Genomic DNA, 21176 nt, shown 5'->3' on the forward strand with positions numbered 1-21176 from the left:
AATGTCGATCTTCAAATGGATCTATCACTTGCAAAAATCTTTAGACCACTACTGTAAATGTTTGCGGATTGCAGCCGTATGTTTTTCTAGGCTATGAATATATTATAGGACCCTTATAAAGAAAATGCCTATGTCAATGATTATTTTCCACTTTTTTTCTCAAACAGAAATTCCACTTCATTTTAAATCTAAGACTATGGCGCATTTTTTTCCCCATTTTGCTATCCCTGCAAAATAAATAAGATTTCCGAAGTCTCACGCTGCTTACTTTTTCCTTGCAAATTGGAACAGTTTCAATTGTGCTGCTTGTCAGTTCTTTCAGCATTTTGCAGCGTTTTTCACCAGTTTTAATTTATGGGAAAAAAGCGTAAAAAATGTATCAAAAATGCATGCAAAAGTGTGGCAACACATCAATATTTGCAGCAGATTTTTCGGCTGCAGTTTTGAAAAGTGTACACATAGCGTTACTGAAAGCCAAATATACAGTATCTGAGACTTACTGTAAGTATTCATGGTCATGGAAAATCCCTACCTTTTGGGCATTTCCTAATTATTCTACCAAATCTCATTGCTGCCATTGTCATTACTGGTTACCCAATGCCCAGCAAATTGATTTCAGCGAGTAAGGCTGGTTTCACACTTACGTTTTTTTACGCTGTATTTTAGCGCTAAAAAACGGATGCGCTTTTTTCCCTATATTTTGCATGGGATGTGCTTATGTGCGCATACACATGCGTTTGTATGCGTTTTATGAGCATGCGTTTTTTTGTGGTGTGCGCTCAGGCGCACAAAATGCATCCTGTTGCATTTTTTGGGCGTCCAACTTGCCTCAAAAAAACGCATGCGCGCGCAATGTGTTTTACAGCGACACCCATTATAAGTCTATGGGTGCGCATATGTGCGCATTGGCATGCTCATGTATGCGTTTTTTTGCGCATGCGTTTTTTTGTTGACCATTGGTTTGACAATGGAAATGAGGGGTTTGGGTTAGAGTTAGGGTTAGTTAAGGGGGGTTAGGGTTAGGGTTTTGGTTAGGGTTAGAATGGTTTGGTTAAGGGTTAGGGTTTAGGGTTGGTTAGGGGTTAGGGTTAGTAGGGTTTGGTTAAGGGTTAGGGTCAGTATGGTTTGGTTAAGGGTTAGGGTCAGGGTTAGGGTTAGTAGGGTTTGGTTAAGGGTTAGGGTTAGTATGGTTTGGTTTAGGGTTAGGGTTAAGCGTTAGGGTTAGTAAAGTCATGGTTTGGGTTAGTGTGAGGGGCCAACAAATGTTGGAAAAAAACGCAAACGCGGTAAAAACGCATACAAACGCATAAAAACGCTGCGTTTTTTTCATGCATGCACATAAAAATGCTTGAAAAAAACGCAGCATTTGTATGCGTTTGTATGCGTTTTTTCCATGCTTTTTTTGCGGCAAAAACGCGCTGAAAAAAAAAGCAAATGTGAAAGTAGCCTAAGACATACAAGTCAGCATGCAACCTGTCTCCTCTTTGTAGCTATTATCATCATCTTTTAACATTTTGGATTGCAGAAAAACACTTTTTTTTTTTTTTGATATTTCCCTGATTCCACAAGACAAGATCCAATCACCCCCTGGCTCTAAAGCCATATAACACAGATATAAAAATGAGCAATATGGTTTTCTTTACACTGGCTCTCCAAGCTTTAGGAGAACCATGTCAGATGCAATAGATTTGTTATCTATTTAGTAAGAGAATCTGATGTATTCTGATAGATACACTGATTTATGAGTTAGTCAAGTTTCCATTTTTCTTTCATAGCATCACATGCTATGGTATTCTGGTCATCAAACAGCCAAAGAAACAAGAATGTAAAAACGGTATAAGGGCATGAACAAATCTAATTTATGTTCATTCTTCCAATTTCTCCCTTTGCAGGTAGCTGTGTGCCACTGAAATCTAGGAAATGGAATAAAAATAGCTTATTGAATGTGTAAAAGGCAGGCGGTAAGGTCGCAAGGTACTAGATGACAGATATGTGATACTAAGAGGCTTTTTATTTTGGGTCAGGGATTTAGGAGCGAACAAAAGAGCTTGGGTGGGAAAGATTGCCTCTATACTCCTGTCTGGGTCTTACTGGCCTAATAAAATGCATCTGGTGTAGCTCAGGTAGGAGAAGTGTACTGAAGCTGGAGAAAAAAAGATCTGGTGGATAGTCTGTTCTGCAGCCTGAGAGGTTCTTGTAATTTCAGGTTGGTGAGTCCATGTGATTTACTTTAACTTACCCAGAGAGAGAACCGTTTTGTTATTTCTTTGCACTGAATAAATTATGGTTTGGTGATTCATTTGTGCTGAAAAAAGATTGTTTCGGTTTAGAACTGTAAAGTTTATTTTGTTTTGATATAAACATACTGTGCCTGAGCGTATCCAAGTGGCTACCAGAGAGCTGAAAACCCTACAAATGGTAAACATAATGGTGAAGATTTATCAAATCAAACTCTTGACCGTCAATACATTCCCCCATAAAATCTACAGTGGTGTGCAAATTAATTGGGACAAAGCATTTTTTAAGTAAAATCGTAAGTTGGTTACCAGTCAGTGATTCAAACTAGTTTTAACTGCTTTGAAAAGGTGTGAGTACCTGTTTAAAGCAGTTAAAACTGGTTTGAATCACTGACTGGTAACCAGCTTACAATTTTACTTAAAATGCTTTGTCCCAATTAATTTGCACAGCACTGTATATATGTAGTCTTTCCTTCCATTTCTGCTTCTGTTGCTGGATTGCACAGCATCTTCACTGCAGGAGAAGTGAGGCAACACTAGAGCAGTTCTGTTTAGCATTCTGGGATTTATGGTACCGTCCAGACAGGGAGCTTAAGGGTTAACTCTTCCACATTATTCTCTATTTAACCTCACAGCTCCATGCTTCCAATTGCCAGTTATAGGTGTTACTGACTCTGGTTAATTTTATTGAATAGCTCTGATTTAGTTTACTATGCCCTTCCTTGACCTTTGTCTTTAAACTTTCCTATTGCCTTACGGATTTGTTACTGATCATGACCTCTTAGTACTGTTTCAGATTTCTGACTATCCTATACCAGGTAACAGGAATAATAAAGACTTCAACACAAAGAAGCTGTACCCACACACTACTGGACTGTAATCTCTAGCCAGACAATTAACATCACCAACTCGGACCTGGCTCCCTAAAGGGAGGTTGAGGGGTTTCTCGTACCTACTGAGGGACCAGAGGGGAGGCCTCTGCGAACAGCTAACCAGGAAACCAAAAGTGTGCAGAGGGATATGAGGACCCAGAGTGCAGAAATTTAAAGCACGTCCACAATGGGAAAAATAAGAATAATAAATTAAATAAGAATAATCTCCCACCAACCAAACTGAAGAGAAAGAAAAGGTGCTGGGAAGAAAAACAAACACACAGCAGATATACAAACAGTTTTTACCTAGAAGGGCAAAATCCCTTCACTGTAGAGCTAGAGACTCCTTAGCACTAATCCACTTAGAAGTACAGCCAGCAAAGAAAGTCAGTGAAAAGTGATATAGTAAGCCCCTCACAAAATGTGATAGGACAGAACCAAAAGAGAAAATGGAAAAAACCTGAAATGAGGCAAACCAAGAAAAGGAAAAAAAAGGACAAAAAAAATCAGCATTTGTACAGAGACGTGTCATGACTCATAGAATCATAGAATCGTAGAGTTGGAAGGGACCTCCTGAGCCATCTGGTCCAACCCCCTGCTCAAAGCAGGATTCGCTAAATCATCCCAGACAGATATCTGTCCAGCCTCTGTTTGAAGACTTCTATTGGAGAACGCACAACCTCTCATGGCAGCCTGTTCCACTCATTGATCACTGTAACTGTCAAAAAGTTTTTTCTAATATCTAATCTGTGTCTCCTCCCATTCAGTTTCATCCCATTGCTTCTAGTCTTTCCTTGTGCAAATGAGAATAAAGATGATCCTTCTACAATGTTACAGCCCTTGAGATATTTGTAGACAGTTATTAAGTCTCCTCTCAGTCTTCTCTTTCGCAGGCTAAACATTCCCAAATCCTGCAACCTTTCCTCGTAAGACAGGGTTTGCAGACCGGTCACCATTCTGGCCACTCTTTTCTGAACTTGCTCCAGTTTGTTGATGTCTTTTTTAAAATGTGGCGCCCAAAACTGGACACAGTATTCCAGATGAGGTCTGACCAAAGAGGAGTAGAAGGCAATAATGACTTCACGTGATCTAGACTGTATGCTTCTGTTAATACATCCTAGAATTGCATTTGCCTTTTTTGCTGCTGCATCACACTGTTGACTCATATTCAGTCTGTGATCTATTAGTATACCCAAGTCTTTTTCACATGTGCTGTTGCTTAGCCCTATTCCTCCCATTCTGTATATGCTTTTTTCATTTTTATTGTTGGAGACCACCAGAGACCCCATCTGCCTGTAAGTCCTTATTCATACTTTTTTCTGTCCGATTTTAATAATTTATTATAAATGATGAATTTTTAACTGAAGTCCAGCGCTGGAGATTCCATCCTTTATTTTGCTTCAGTCAACGCCCTTGATCAAGGTGACTCAGTGCGCAGGAGGATTATAGATCGCAACTGAGACTGGTGAGCTGACCTCCCCTTATTTCCCCTATCCTTCTATAACTATTAGTATACCCAAGTCTTTTTCACATGTGCTGTTGTTTAGGCCTATTCCTCCCATTCTGTATATGTTTTTTTCATTTTTATTGCCCAGATGTAGTACTTTGCATTTTTCCCTGTTAAAAACCATTCTGTTAGTTGCTGCCCACTGCTCCAGTTTATTTATATCTTTTCAAATCTTCTCTCTCTTCTCTAGTATTAGCTATGCCTCCTAGCTTTGTGTCATCAGCAAATTTAATCAGTTTACCCTCAATTCCTTCATCTAAATTGTTGATAAAGATGTTGAACAATACAGGGCCCAGGACAGAGCCCTGTGGTACCCCACTTGAGACATTCTTCCAACTGGATGTGCAGCCATTTACGACCACTCTTTGGGTCCGATCACTAAGCCAGTTATGAATCCACCTAATAGTTGCCTTGTCCATTCCATACCTAGTCATTTTTTCAATAAGGATTGTGTGAGATACTTTGTCAAATGCTATGCTGAAGTCAAGATATACTATATCTACAGCATTTCCCTGATCCACCCAATCAGTGATTCTGTCATAGAAGGAAATTAAGTTAGTCTGACATGACTTATTAGTTACAAACCCATGCTGACTGTTTATTCACTTCATTCTTATCCAGGTACTGACATACATATTGTTTAATAATTTGTACAAAGATCTTTCCTGGTATAGAAGTCAGACTCACCGGCCTATAGTTGCCTGGGTCCACCTTTTTCCCCTTTTTGAAGATAGGAACAACATTTGCTCTTCTCCAGTCTTCTGGGACTTCTCCTGTTCTCCATGAACTTTCAAAGATTATGGAGAGCCGTTCAAAAATTTCTTGTGCTATCTCCTTCAATACTCTGGGGTGTAATTCATCTGGACCTGGAGACTTGAATTCATTTAGGTTAGCTAAATGTTTCCGCACCATATTTCTGTTTATAGTTATCCTGGATTCTTCTATTCCCTTAATAGGACAGTGAAGAATAGTTGATGTTACATTTCCTTTCTGAGAGAAAACAGATGCAAAATAGGAATTTAAAAGTTCGGCCTTCTCAACACCCTGTCTTACATTGCTCTAGAATCACTGCGTTGAGAAACATGTGATGGTGTCTCCGCAGTGTTGGATGTTGATCTCCATGAGTTCATTCATCCTCATTTTTCACAGTCTTCTACTAGGCATTGCTCCTACTGGCCAGTTTCCTACTCCACACTGATGAGGGGCAATACCCTGAAACAGCTGTCTGTGGATGGATACCATGTTTTGGCATAGGTGGTTTCCTTCATTGGAGACTGCCCTTCCCGTGGTTGTTCCTTCCCGGGGAAAGACCTGGCTAGTCATTGGCGTTGAGAAACATGTGATGGTGTCTCCGCGGCTTGTGTTTTGCATATTTTTACATATTTTCCATAAGGGATAGGGGCATTGCTCTAGAATCACTGCGTTGAGAAACATGTGATGGTGTCTCCGCAGTGTTGGATGTTGATCTCCATGAGTTCATTCATCCTCATTTTTCACAGTCTTCTACTAGGCATTGCGCCTACTGGCCAGTTTCCTACTCCACACTGATGAGGGGCAATACCCCGAAACAGCTGTCTATGGATGGATACCATGTTTTGGCATAGGTGGTTTCCTTCATTGGAGACTGCCCTTCCCGTGGTTGTTCCTTCCTGGGGAAAGACCTGGCTAGTCATTGCTTGCGTTGAGAAACATGTGATGGTGTCTTCGTCGCTTGTGTTTTGCATATTTTTACATATTTCCCATAAGGGATGGGTGCACTGCTCTAGAATCACTGTGTTGAGAAACATGTGATGGTGTCTCCGCAGTGTTGGCTGTTGATCTCCATGAGTTCATTCATCCTCATTTTTCACTGATATCCTGTCAGACACATCTTTAATTGCTGCACCTGGAAGACAGCACATTTCTCTTGAGGTTATATCCGGTCTGCAGATAGCGGCCTCTGTTCCTCTCAACAGGGAATCCCCATGACCACCACTCTCCGTTTCTTCTTCACAACATTTTTCTTTCTCCATTCAGGATGACTCTGAGGGTGTACAAGGTTGCTGTTTGTGGGCAAAGTCTTATCCTGATGTATTTCTCCATCATTCTCCTGTGTAAGAGCCTGGTACTGGTTCCTTAGCAGTATGGGTTCTGACTGCCTCCCGATGCTCCTGCTTCTCTGGGTCACATGCTTCCATTCCTCTGTTTCTTCAGGTGCACTTCAAATTTCTTTTCTTTCTGTAACATGAAGAGATAATTCTGCTCTAAGAACTCTTCACCTTCCTTATTGATTTTCAATGTAGCTAACCTCTCTTCGAGATTTTGCAACTTTTCCTCCAACAGGAACACAAGCTTGCATTTGTGGCATGTGAAGTTTGGCTTTTCCACTGGTAAGTCTGTGAAAATGTAGCAAGAAATGCAGCTCACCAAAAGGCTCCTGGCCTCTTCCATATTGTTATTATTAAAGAGATTCCAAAGCAATGAAAAATGAGCCAAAATTCGGCGTGCGGTTTACCGATTTCCTTTTTTCAGCTGCAACGGCCAAAATCCAGTGATCGTTGAGCTCACGGAGACTCTTCACTTATCACAGAAGGCACTGGAAATATGCAAATTATCTCCTCAGGACTCTTCCCCTGATTTACCGATTTCCTCTTTTCAGCTGCAACGGCCAAAATCCAGTGATCGTTGAGCTTGCGGAGACTCTTCACTTATCCCAGAAGGCACTGGCAATATGCAAATTATCTCCTCAGGACTCTTCCCCTGGTTGACCAATTTCCTCTTTTCAGCTGCAACAGCCAAAATCCAGTGATCGTTGAGCTCGCGGAGACTCTTCACTTATCCCAGAAGGCACTGGAAATATGCAAATTATCTCCTCAGGACTCTTCCCCTGATTTACCGATTTCCTCTTTTCAGCTGCAACGGCCAAAATCCAGTGATCGTTGAGCTTGCGGAGACTCTTCACTTATCCCAGAAGGCACTGGGAATATGCAAATTATCCCCTCAGGACTCTTCCCCTGGTTTACCGATTTCATCTTTTCACGGTCTCCGTGTCACTACTAGATGAATCTTGTTGTGGCTCAACAAAGAAATAAATGGACCACACAGCAAAAGGTCACCGAATTGGGTCCCAAAACCGAGCCATGACATCAGCCCACTCCACCACCCAGCAGCCATTCCATGGACTCAATCAAAGGGGCCATGCTTAAGCCCAGATCCTTGTATAAGCACTAAGGGCCATGGTTCCCTTGCCATATGTAGTGGATTAAGCAAAACCTGTCCATGGAAGTCCTTTTAAAACTTTCCAGCCTTCCACAGTTCTCTTAAAACTCCAAATTTATTATGTGTCATAGACACTTCCTATGGTTGTCTGACAAGGTGGCAAGCCTTAGAGAAAAAGGACATGACCAAATGTGCAGCACATTGTGCCAAAAAAACCACCAAAATGTTGGAGCACATTTCTGGCACAAAAGTGGTATAAACTTAAACTAGTCAGTCCATAGATGTGTCATGTTTAACAAACAGAAAAAGTAACTACGATAAATCTGACAGACATCATGATTGTCTAGTAAGTTTGTATTGTCTAAAGAGGATTAACATCAAGGATTTTGTAGATGTTTTCAGATGTAAACAAGTGGTACGTTTTTGGCAAGCACCTTCTTGGTTTAAAAAAAATCATGCCTTTTGCTAGTTTTACAACGTTCTTGCATCTTTAAAAAATGGGTATGGCAAGCTAAGCAAATGAGCTATTAGCCACATTTATAAATTGGGACCTTAAAAATCACATAAAATCAAACTTATTAATGGGTGGTATAAAAGTAGAGTAACAGTTATAGAGAGAACTGTAACATCTTCAGATGTGCCAAATTTATCAAACGTGCAACACTTTAATAAATGAGGCAGAAACAAAAGCAACTCAGTCACAAGGAAAAGGGATTTTAAAAAGTCACTTGATTTAGACAATATCGATAAATCTGGCCCGACGATTTAAGAATTTTTTACGATTGTCTTTTAATTTTTCATGTCACTATCTATAATAAAATAAAAATAATGCCATTTAGCAGCTCTGGCCATTTATCCTCAACAGTGTGATCAGCTTTTAATACACATCCCAATATCATCACAGGAAGGCTTACACTGAAAGGTTGTACCTCTTTTAAAAGTTGGTAATGCCTATATTGCAAATATACTGTAACAAAAGATTGTATATTCATAAAATGTGATTACCATAGAAGTTTCTGGGACCATGAGTTGAACTTTGACAAACAATGCAGCTTTTATGATAAAAGTACATTAGAACCGTCAATTCATTTCAATTTTAAAACATTTTATTTTACTGGATAACCAGGTCAGGCAAGATAGCATGGTACAGTTACAGAAAATAGAATGTAGGTAATAAGCAGGCTAGAAACAAAATTGGTTTCAGTAGGTCATTGTAATTGGTAACAAAAAGAATATGGAAGATAAACCCTTTAATTAACCATTGTAGGCAGTGATAATCGGCTTTATGCGGCTCTGACCCCTATTACAATTTGGAAGTAAATGAATAACTAACTGTCTTCTAATATCTACAAACAACTGATAAAATAAAAATTTCAATTGTAGGTATTCTTCACATTACTTAGAAACACACAAAGTGAATTTTCTTTCCTGAATTGCTTTGTCGAGCAAGGTCAATGTAACTCCTTCATTGGAAATGTCAGCTTGCTATCAGGTGTAAAGACGTTTTCCGTGACCAGGTGTTTTATCACTAAATAAGTGTAGTCTTCAGTGAGAACATATTCCAAATTTACTTACTGCAGCCGAACATCTCAGTTTTGTTGCTATATAAAGTCCTCAGCACTTCTTGTGTTGTGCCGATTCTGCACCAAGCCCTGTAACTCAATCCAATGCTGGGATCTGTTAGGCCTCTTTCACACTTCCGTTTTTTACAATCAGTCACAATCCGCCAGGTTTTGAAAAAAACGGATCCTCAATTTTCTTATGAGGATCCGTTTTTTCCCCCATTGACTTGCATTAATGGCGGATTGCTGTCCGTTGCATCCGTTTTTTGTGAGGATCCGCCAAAAGTTGCTGTCCGTCACCATCCTCAAAGATTTCAAAACGGAGCTTGCAACGTTTTTTTCTGTGGCGGATCCTCCAGACACTGATTTAACCCGAAATTCTTTCTGGGTGCCGGACAAAATCAATTCTTTTTTTTTTTTTTTTTTTCTCTCTCTCTCTCTCTCTCTCTCTCTCTCCTTCCCGACCAGCAGTTCCTTTATATTTCCTCATTTTCAGGATCCGTCTCAAAACGGATCCTGTGCCATCCGTTCGCATCAGTTCAGAACGGATCCGCTTCTCTGACTTTTTGGCGGATTTGAAATGATGCTAAAAAACTGAAGTGTGAAAGAGGCCTTAGGAGTCGGATTTCTGCGTTTACTCAGCAGGGATCTAGATCCTCACATTCTGCACTCTCCTCCTATTTTTCCACTACAGAGGAGATTGCCTTGCAGCAAATCTCTCCTGAGGCTAAGTCCTTCTGTCTTCTTACTGGGCATGCTCATGGGACGATCTCCCATTGGAGATCGGGAGTCATGTGCTCAGGTCCCGCTCCAGTTCTCATTGGTCCATCTCAGAGATCTGGAAGCGTGCAGAAGGTCCCGGCTGCTTTAAAAGGCGCGTATGGCTGTTCCACCATGCGCTAGTATAAACTTACTTGCTGCTGTGTGTATGAGGACGGATGCATGACTCTGGTGACTGACTCATTTGAAACCCCTTCCCTCTGATATTACGCATGTGGACAGGGACTGAGCTAGAATCAGCGCTAGCGCTCTTCTGCTGCAAGATCCACAGCTGCTAGCGTCTGTGCCTTGCCATTGTCGTTTAGCGGCACTGTCCACGCCGCGCTGCAGTATCAGCCTCCTTTGCGTTCGCAGTTGCAACGCCGCGCACACGGTAGGTCTCGACGGATGTAGTGCCGCCGTCTTGGGCTAATCCTGTGACCGTATACCGTGTGTGCGTTTTTTTACTGAGTACTGTGACTACAACAGGCTCAATCATTTGTGTTTGTACTTTTTGGCATCTCTGTGAGTTAACTGAGATTGCTCTGCGCACCTGTGGGGAAGTTTAACCTTGTGTGCATTTCCGCCATATTGCTCCTGCCACCACTTAGCAGCGGTTATATCACCTACTGCACGGTGGACCCCGAGCGGCGAACACACTTAATTATTATTATTTTTATTTAGTGCGTTCCGCCGTTCCTAACTGGATCACTGGTCACATGTTTGGCTGTTTTCTACGGGGGGGACTTTCTAGATGGAAAAGAGTGGTCCGAAAAAGATTCACTTAATTTTGAAATGCCTGTATATTTATTGTCATAATTTAATCTATTTTCTAACACACCGTATCTGTCAGATAAGAGGAAAATGGGGGGGGGTGTCTTATAATTCAAAGGTAGCTTACTGGGGGAGGGAATAGTTGTGGTGTAGCGGGGGTCAAGCAGTAAGTGTAGTGGGGGAATGGTAGGGACTTTTTAGAAAACAGATTACGGCATTTAGGATGAAAATTAATTTGTGTTTCGGACCATCCCTTAAAGCTCAAAGAGTTGATGGGCATGTCTAGATGAGAAGACGATCCTACTCACTTGTCCACTTCTATCACAAGTGATGTTGCACCAATGGGGTTACATAGAGGTGGTGAACCCCAAAAGAGCTGAGAGAGTTCATTTACACATGAGCCTATGAAGTGGCTGAGTTTGGGCCACAGACATGTGAATCCAGCCTAGCGCCACAGACAAGCTGCAGGAACAGGTGGCTGTGTAGCATGGGGACAAGCAGGACTGTGGGTGTAATATGTGGCACAGAAAGTCAAAGTGAGGGTAGAGAGGCTCGTTACAGAACAAAGCAGCAAGACGGCTCTTGATGATCATGTGAAGGCAGATACATAGGGGGGGTGAGCTTCGGCTCTACAAAGATATCTGGGAAATGTAGTCTTATCAGGTAATGCTGCAACCAGTTGTGTTGAACGTTAAACCTGGAATGTGGCGGTGGACAATGGGCAACCGGGGGGACTGAAAAAATGAGTAATAAGGATAACTGTGGGGGCGAATATGACACAGGGTTATTGTTTGTTTCTTTTATTTTCATTTTAGAGCCAGAAAACCCCTTTAAAGTTTCATACAAACTTTGTAGAAAACATAAGGCCGGTATCAAACATTTATTTAGATGTAATGTCACTGAAAATGTGTTAGAAGCTTCCTTGTATCGTAGGTGTGCAAGTAAAGTGTAGCACAAACAGACAGCTTTGTATTATTTATCGTCCATATGTCTTTTCTGCTGTTTGGAATTTATAAAGACCCTTGTTATTGTGTAGCTCCAGGCAATCAGAACAAATAATAACACAAAACATTGCAAGCATTTCATAAATAGGATTGTCCTTGTTACACACCAAGCTGTTACATTTTTCTCGGGCAACTATTTCACCAGAGAATATATCTGCTGCCAGGGAAGCGCCGCACATTAGCACTTTATATAATGACAAGTCTGCACTGAAATAAATATGTTCTGCATTCCGTCTCCGAGTTCAGGTACTCGCTGCGGGAGCAAAGAGGAGATAACAACTGGATCTTATGGAAGGAAAGGAAACTTTAAAATACATTTCTTCAATTCACAAAAAAAAATAGTTGAAATTGGATCTGCCCAAAGGGTGGAATACAAAAGGTTAAGGAATTCAGTAATGTACAATGTCATTATCACTACTTTGGGTAGGGAAAAAAAAGGATATGGATGCAGCTACAGTTAGTGGCAAAGATATGAGGGAAATAGGGCAGTGGCACTTAAATTGGTTGTCCGGTGAAAACAAGTTGTCACCTATCAGCAGAAAAGGCAATGACTTGCTGATCGGTGGGTGATCCATACCTATCGGCAGAATGTGGAATTTTTAGCCCAGACAGGAAAGTTTATCAACATTATAAAATGGAGTGTCAGATGCAAAAGTGATATTTCACTCAATCTTTATGGGGCTGCCAGAAAATACAGAGTGCACCACTCAGAATGGATGTAGTAGCAATCGCACATGCACACTGCAGCTGTATTCTAACAGGGAAAAAGTCCCCTGTGCTGCCGATCTGAGTCATAGTGGTCTAAGACTCCACCAATCAACTTATCAAACAACCCCTTTAAACAGAACCTATCACCTCCAAAAGCGCTATTTACCTTCATATTCTAATCTGCAAGTAAATAGCATTTAAATCATGTCTGACGGGCTTAACGTAAAAGCAGCTACAGGGAGAAAAGAGAAAATGAAGTTTTATTCTCCCTGCAGCCACTCACTTCCTATAGTTGAAGCAGTGTAGGTAGCTCTTACAGTTACCGCTCACTATAGAGTGATGGCGCTCTAATAATCACTCCCCCTGCTCACTGACTGACAGCTGGCTCTGCACCCACATGCTGCACAGCAAGTTATCAATCAATATACCTGATGACTGGAAGTGTGCAGCTGCAGGGAGAACACAACTACTTCATTTTCTCCGCATAGTTGCTGTTCCAGTAAGCAAATCTGAAGAAATGGTCCGGGGCACCTGTTGGTATGAGTACAACGTGTAGGTGCACATTCACACTATGGCTGTTAAAAGAAAATATCTAGGATAAAAATAATGAGCAAATCGCCTGCAGTAAGTCAATGAATAAGAAGTAGAAATGCTTGTACATAACATAGGATAGTTACCAATGTTCCACTAGGAATACTGACATGATTTAACTGCCATTTACCTGCAGATTATAAGATGAAACATGAAAGTCGCAGCTAATCAGAAATCACTGATTGGCTACAGCGGTCACTTGACAGAAGTAGCAGTTACTCAAGACCATAACATGTAATGCTTTTTTATAAAAGTAATAAAACTTGTAATAACCAGAAATAACCAGAAATAAGTCTACCAATTGCCCTGGCCTCCAAGTCCCAATTTCTAATGTTGCTCCTTGGGAAAGATAACACTGGTCAACAGCATTTTTGGTGCCAAAGATATTTCATCGAATTTAGGGTATTTTTGGGGTGCTGATTCTGAATATGTCATCAGTTTTGCCAGATTGGCTCAAGTTTTTGAGATTTTTGGTATCTTATTTATAGCACTTGTTGGTAAATGCGACGCATCATCTCATTAATTTCTTTGGATTAGTACTTGAACTGAGCAGTTCTCAATATAGTTTTGTGTTAATTAGTGTTCTAAAAGTTTGTTCATAGCTTGATTTTTGCACTAACTTTATGTTGTTGTCTGTTTTCCAGTGAAAAGCATGAACTCATCATGAAGAAGTTGTCTTAACGATCCAGACTCATTCTGTTACATTTGTGGTGAATATACACTGCCAAAACATAGAAGAAACATAACACACTTCGTAAAAAAAGTGTATTTTGCCTATTTTGGGGTTATGCTTGGGGACCAAGACAAGTTTTGGGCACCACACATAGTGTGCAAAGCATGTATCGAATTATTACGAAAATGGAGCAAAGGACAAAGAAAAAGCTTCAAATTTGGTGTTCCAATGGTGTGGAGAGAGCCAAAAAATCATCATGATGACTGTTATTTATGGTAAACACAGGTACAGGCACATCTTCACAATGAGGGACAGGCCTTCTTGCAGATTCCATGTTACTCCCATTTTCGTTTCTTATGCTTATTGAATCCTTGCACTTGCACTGCACAGAAATAACAGTCATCATGATGATTTTTTGGCTCTCTCCACACCATTGGAACACCAAATTTGAAGCTTTTTCTTTGTCCTTTGCTCCATTTTCGTAATAATTCGATACATGCTTTGCACACTATGTGTGGTGCCCAAAACTTGTCTTGGTCCCCAAGCATAACCCCAAAATAGGCAAAATACACTTTTTTTACGAAGTGTGTTATGTTTCTTCTATGTTTTGGCAGTGTATATTCACCACAAATGTAACAGAATGAGTCTGGATCGTTAAGACAACTTCTTCATGATGAGTTCATGCTTTTCACTGGAAAACAGACAACAACATAAAGTTAGTGCAAAAATCAAGCTATGAACAAACTTTTAGAACACTAATTAACACAAAACTATATTGAGAACTGCTCAGTTCAAGTACTAATCCAAAGAAATTAATGAGATGATGCGTCGCATTTACCAACAAGTGCTATAAATAAGATACCAAAAATCTCAAAAACTTGAGCCAATCTGGCAAAACTGATGACATATTCAGAATCAGCACCCCAAAAATACCCCAAATTCATTAAAATATTTTGGACACCAGAAAAAAAATTTTTTTTCGTTGACCTGTGTAATTGGCCACCTCCAACTGAAAGTGAATACTGAAGCTGTGGATAGGTTTGTGCAGGCAAAACTGGCAAATAATAGAGTGTCATATACAAGATATAAGAATCAAGGATGGAAGGAGGTAAAAAATGTATGCTCGCTGGCAGTCTGCTCCCCAACGATCAAGAAAATGGAGGTTTCAAAATCCCCTATGAATGAAGAATTGAGCATGTGCAAACACTCCTCCATTCACCATAAGAATGGGGGTCAGGCATGTTCACTATGGTCATTCACATAGGAATATGGGCCCCATGTTCTCAGAATCATTTAAATTCTAGCAGCAGGACCCCAAACAATCACGACGTTATCATCCATTTTTATATGGGACAGCCCCTTAAAAGTGTATATAGTAAGCTATATACAAAACTATCCTGCACAAATGGCTGCGAGCTATAGACTGTGCAAACTGTGTGCAGTGATCATCTGGCTAAAATATAAAGGAAACCAAGGGATATTGAGGACTGAGAACAGAACAGTCAGACACTTTCAATTTAACATCCCACTGTTTGGATGGCAGGTTGAAGCACTGCCTATATTCTATCACCTTTCTCTTGATAGATTTGTTGTGCACAGCGCTCCATGACCGACTGCGGCTCTGATCACATAAGGCAGCAGCTGTTTCTTAGTGCGAGGATAACAAGGTTTAGAAATTACTGCAGAGTTGTTTTTCTCTTGGTGCCGCACTTTGAATGCCAAGCATCAGTGCAGTACATCTGTAATATGCGCATTTGTGAAATAACCAGTTATATACAGTATAAACAAGCTTAGAAGCAATCTTTGCATGTGCATTATATTTTATGTGTCTGGCACGTCAATCACCTATAAAGCAAAGGGTTGGGCAGGGGATGCAATACTTGGGAAGGTCAGTGCAATTAAAGAATTCATGCTTACGGGTCTAGACGTCTATCTTTGCTTCCCGCCTCATGAGCACAATAAATGTACAGGGTGGGCCATTTATATGGATACACCTAAATAAAATGGGAATGGTTGGTGACCCAGATTTGCGCGTTGAATTTGCAGAATGGGCAAAACAAAAATTGGAACAGGACCCTCAGTTTACACAGAACATTATGTTCAGTGATGAGGCAAACTTTTTAGGTGGGCCATTTATATGGATACATATAACCACTGAGATATAGAGCAGACAGCACTGCTTTTACCTTACATGCACAGGTGGTGTTCGGCCGGCAGTAGATCCATGCAGGACTCCCGGGTGCTTAACCTCGTAGCAATCAATCTTAAGCTCCAAACAGAAGAAAATGGTTGCACTCCACGGGATATATTATGTTCGTTTTATTGACACATAAAATTACATGTCAGGTCGGGGTTGCGGTGACAAAAGTGCAGCGTGGCTGACAACGGCCGTTTCGCGCTATTGAAGCGCTTCTACGGGTCAGAGTGTAGGAGGAAGTGACGGATACATATGCACCTCGCATCTCCATCTCTCCTCCTACCTCAGCTGTTGTCTAAAGTGACAAGTGAATTAAAACCATGTGAATCGCATGACACATACACACCATACATTTTCAACTGACCATCTGCCGGCGGACAAAAATTCATTGCTAGATGAGATAAAAATAACATTACTTTGGTAATAACATGTGAAAGACCTAATGCAATTAGATTAACCCTCCATGGAAGGATCTTAATCTGGAAAAATACAGCACAAATATATTATACATACACGTAAACAAATTCCTGCTATACATATGCTACCACAAGTACTGCCATTTCTTTAATACAAGTACGATGACAATTATTATGACGTCCTCAATTGATGATAAAGCCCCAAATAAGACTTTTTTAATATGAATTTAATAGAATATATGTTCTTAATTTATTTATTCTTTTTTCAAGTCCTAATAAAGACTACCCTTAACGTAATTAAGCGTCAAGTGACCTTTCTATGTAATATTACAGGACTAAAACCTTTTTTTATTTATTTATGGCAAAAAACCTATTCACAGAATTTCTGTAACTATAAAGACGATTCTGTGATTTATTCGTACTCCATGGCTGCCACGAACTTCAATGTCCATGTTATGGGGACCAACTATTAACATTTAACTAAATTTTTCGCCTAGTGTATAATTATGAAAATCATTATAGAAAAATCGCCATATCGACTCTGTCATTAAAACCTAACGGACCTGTCGCCTGTGTATATAAAATCCCAAAATGGGAATGGTGACAGTTTTCTTGTGTAGGGTGTATTGCATTGAAATCTGCTGCAATGACTCGGGTACTGCGTTGACCAGACATCAACACAATTTCTATCCGCTCCTCACGTGTTAACCTCTGCGACATGTCAATGGCTGTAAACAAAGAGAAGCCAAATAACTCATGAAAGAATAAAGTTATGTTAAAACCAAGCACACCATTGTTTTTCTTGTGACATTCTCAATAAGTTTGATGTGTCACATGACCCTTTTCCCATTGAAAAAATAAAGTTGGATCCAAAATGGCCGACTTCAAAACGGCCGCCATGGTCACCACCCATCTTGAAAAGTTTTCCCCTCCCATATACTAATGTGCCACAAACAGGAAGCTGATATAACCAACCATTCCCATTTTATGTAGGTGTATCCATATAAATGGCCCACCCTGTAGATTGTTACAGTACATGGGAGAAATATGTCTTCTCCAGAATTTGCAGTAAAATTGCGGCAAATCAACATTTTTTGCAGTGATTTCTGCAATACTTTTGCAGTTGACTTTAACTTTTACACAGCAAAGGGTAAAATATAGCGCAAATCTACAAAGTACCATAACCGCCAAGGGCAGAGTCCGTATAGAATAACTATCCACAACAAATCCGCTATGGATATAGCCTAGAGTTCCAAGAAAATAGCAAACAGCATTTACAGTATGGTCCACATAGGTGAGGGGAAAAAGCTGCAAAGTAGAAATACTTAAAAAAAAATTGAAGTTTTATTTTTTTTAATCAATTAAGAAAATACAAAGTGAATAAACAAAAACGAAATCTAAACTAGAGCGATATTTGGTGTTACCACTTTTGGAAAAACGAAGGTTCCAAATTCTGGTAAAGGTAAATAAAATTTGGTCCCTATTCAATCATTTAAAAATTCATAAAAGTGTGCAGGGGACAGAGGAAAACGAAGGCATTCAATCAGCTTAGTCCAATCCTTGGCTTGACCCCCTACTTCAACCCCTGGCCAGGGAAGCACTGGATACATTAACGACTCAATTGATATCCTGGATCAATTCTCCAAGAAACAATGGCTTAAAATTACAGTATACATGGCTTAGTTGCTTTGTTATTTCTCTTTACACCTCTATCCTCCAATCAATTGCATTAGAGGCATTACAATTGCATCTTTCCAAATACAGTAAATACACTGCAGACTTACAAAAACAAAAATGTGTTCCATTAAAAAATTAGTAAACTGGATAATGAAGCATTGTGTTTGATCAACAATACTATTTGCAGCATAGAGGAATTTTTAGGAGTGCTAAATTTTCACCTTTTTGGCGAATTTAGTTACCGTAAGTCTTTTTTAGAGGGAATCATTCTTGTACACATCACACAATTCATGACTTTTGGATATGGGACGGATCCCCACTCCATCTTAAAACAACCATAACTACAGTAAACCAGGTACTAGAATAAATACACAAAACACACTATTTTGGTTGTCAAACTGGCCACAGCTTTATTTAAATCACAAGATTAAAACAACCACAGTAGGAGTCAGGTGAAGTGCTTAAAATCTACACCGCTATTCACACAAAACTGCAGGAGTTAAAAGATCTACCCATCCCAAAGTCATGCCCTCCTGCGCCTATTGAGCTGGTGGTTTCTTTCTATGAGTACATTCAGTGATATGGTAGATTTATCGATGACCTGCTATTTATTTGGTCTGATAAAAACATCTGTTTTACCACACTTCATACAGTACAAGGATACTAAAGATTATAATCTTAGATAGACACTATTTCGTCATCTATTCACAATTACTTTTCTTGATTTACAATTCACTGGTGTCCTTGATGAAATCACTTCTACAACTATGTACAGGAAACCTAATGTGGGAAATACCATTTTGCATGCAACAAGTACTCACCCCAAACACACCATCAAGTCTATACCAGTTGGAGAATTTACTAGGGTGTTAAGAAATTGTACTGATAAATGGAAACAAGAAATTGATAATGCTGAAAGCAGATTGATTGAAAGGAGATATTCTAACTGGACTCTAAACCATTCTCGCAATATTGTACTAGCAGAGGATAGGACTAAGCTGATTGAATGCCTTTGTGTTTCCTCTGTCCCCTGCACACTATTATGATTTTTTTAATGACTGAATAAAGATGGAATTTTAGTTACCTTTACCAGAATTTGAAACCTTCGCTTCTCCATGATCTTTACACCTTGTCAGAGTGTTGTTCTCTGCATACTGTGTATTCAGTTCAAAATTACTAATACTGACCTACAAGGCCTTCTTTAACCTGTCTCCTCCATATATCTCTGAACTAATCTCCCGATACCTTCCCTCACGTAATCTCTGGTCCTCCCAAGACCTCCTTCTCTCCTCCACACTTATTCGCTCCTCACCCAACAGCCTTCAAGACTTCTCCTGAATATCCCCTATTCTCTGGAATTCTTTGCCCCAACAAGTCCGACTATCAACCACATTCAGATTCTTCAGACGGAACCTGAAAACCCATCTCTTCAGGAAAGCTTACAGCCTGCAATGACCATGCTGCCTCCTCACCACTACCGGAGCTACTGCCTCACCAACATCAGAACTACTGCAACCCCCAATCTACTGACTCCTTCCCCACCATCCTGTAGAATGTAAGCCTGAAAGGGCAGAGTCATCTCCCCCCGCATCAGTCTGTTATTGTTAGTTTGTTTACTGTAAGTGATATCTGTAATTTGTATGTAATCCCTTCTCATGTACAGCACCATGGAATCAATGGTGCGATATAAATAATAATAATAATAATTCTGGCCTCTTCATGTTACGGTGAGCTGGTCTTCCTCCTTATGTGACTACTTTTTGACATCAAAACAGTATAGTTTTTATAGGCACAGTTTCACAGTTTTCTAAGGAACTCAGCAGGGAGGTTGTTCATGGAGAACTAACCACACATCTTCTGTGGATGCAAGTTTGGGCAAATCCTGCTATCTCTGTGTAATCTAAGACAGACTGGATATTAAGATCAGGACTATGTGGGAACCACAGCATCACATCTAGGGCTCCTTGATCTTCTATATGCTGAATATAGTTCTTAATGACATTGACTATATAATTGGAGTTGTTGTCCTGCTGCACCAAAAATTTGGAGCCAATCAAAAACAGAAAATGTCCCTCGGTATCAGCAGCTCAGAATGGGCAGCCAGAAGTGAAACCTAGCTTTATATGTCTACTATTCAAAAGTTCAAGAGAAAACTTGGCACTCAACTTTTGATGATTATGAAAATTTTAATGCAATCCAAAATCAACAACGTTTCGGTCCCAAAGTGAACCTTCATCAAGTACTGCAACAAATGTGTATCATATACAAAAAGTACATGATACTTTGAACATAAACATGAGACAAAAAAATATAAATGTCAAAACTGAAAATTAATCAACAGCCAATCAGGCATCATATACATGCTTAAAGTGCAAAAGAGAAGTTGGGATGGAAAAGAGGGGTATGGGGATAACTACCCGACTGCTCAGTGTGAACACACTCCAATATGTTGGGATAAAAACCAGCCTGAAAATATTAAATAATCAACCTGAGTGGTCATGAATACTAGATTGAGGTAAGTATTTCAGGTAAGTGAACGTACCGTGTAGACTGGGGTGCACCTTTAAGAGGTATAGTTAAATTATATCAGTGGGTAAATTGACCCTATGGAGATAAATAAATCGATTGACATATCATATTGAGTGTGAGGGATATGTGTCAGTAATCATTTCAAAACAATGGTACCAACCAAATAGCTCATTTGTATAAATTGCATCTAATGAGCATCCACTACCATGGGTATCAAAAAATCTGTAAAAGGAAGAGATATGTATGAGCATGTAAATAATAAGTAAAGAGCGTTCAAAATTAGTAAAAATCAGTGGTGCTTACTTTCATGGATGACATAAGGCACTTAAATATGGCCAGATGTATTCAGGAGAAAACATCCTCTAATAGGAAAATGGAAAAGTGTTTAAATCTCTCATATAGGGAAAAGTCTTTACCTATAATGATAATATGTCCAATAAATATAAGAAAAAATATGTCCAGTTAGTGTAAG

The 21176-nt window shown here is 39.8% G+C and overlaps 1 protein-coding gene across 1 annotated transcript in view; it reads right to left on the reverse strand.

The window, feature by feature from the left end:
- Positions 1 to 21176, reverse strand: part of SLC9A9 (solute carrier family 9 member A9) — a 1175932-nt gene that overhangs the window by 806973 nt on the left and 347783 nt on the right. The window lies entirely within an intron of this gene.

This window comes from Dendrobates tinctorius, unplaced genomic scaffold, assembly GCF_039654945.1.
Source record: "Dendrobates tinctorius isolate UK_male_01 unplaced genomic scaffold, ASM3965494v1 ptg000060l, whole genome shotgun sequence".
Classification (NCBI taxonomy): Eukaryota; Metazoa; Chordata; class Amphibia; order Anura; family Dendrobatidae; genus Dendrobates; species Dendrobates tinctorius.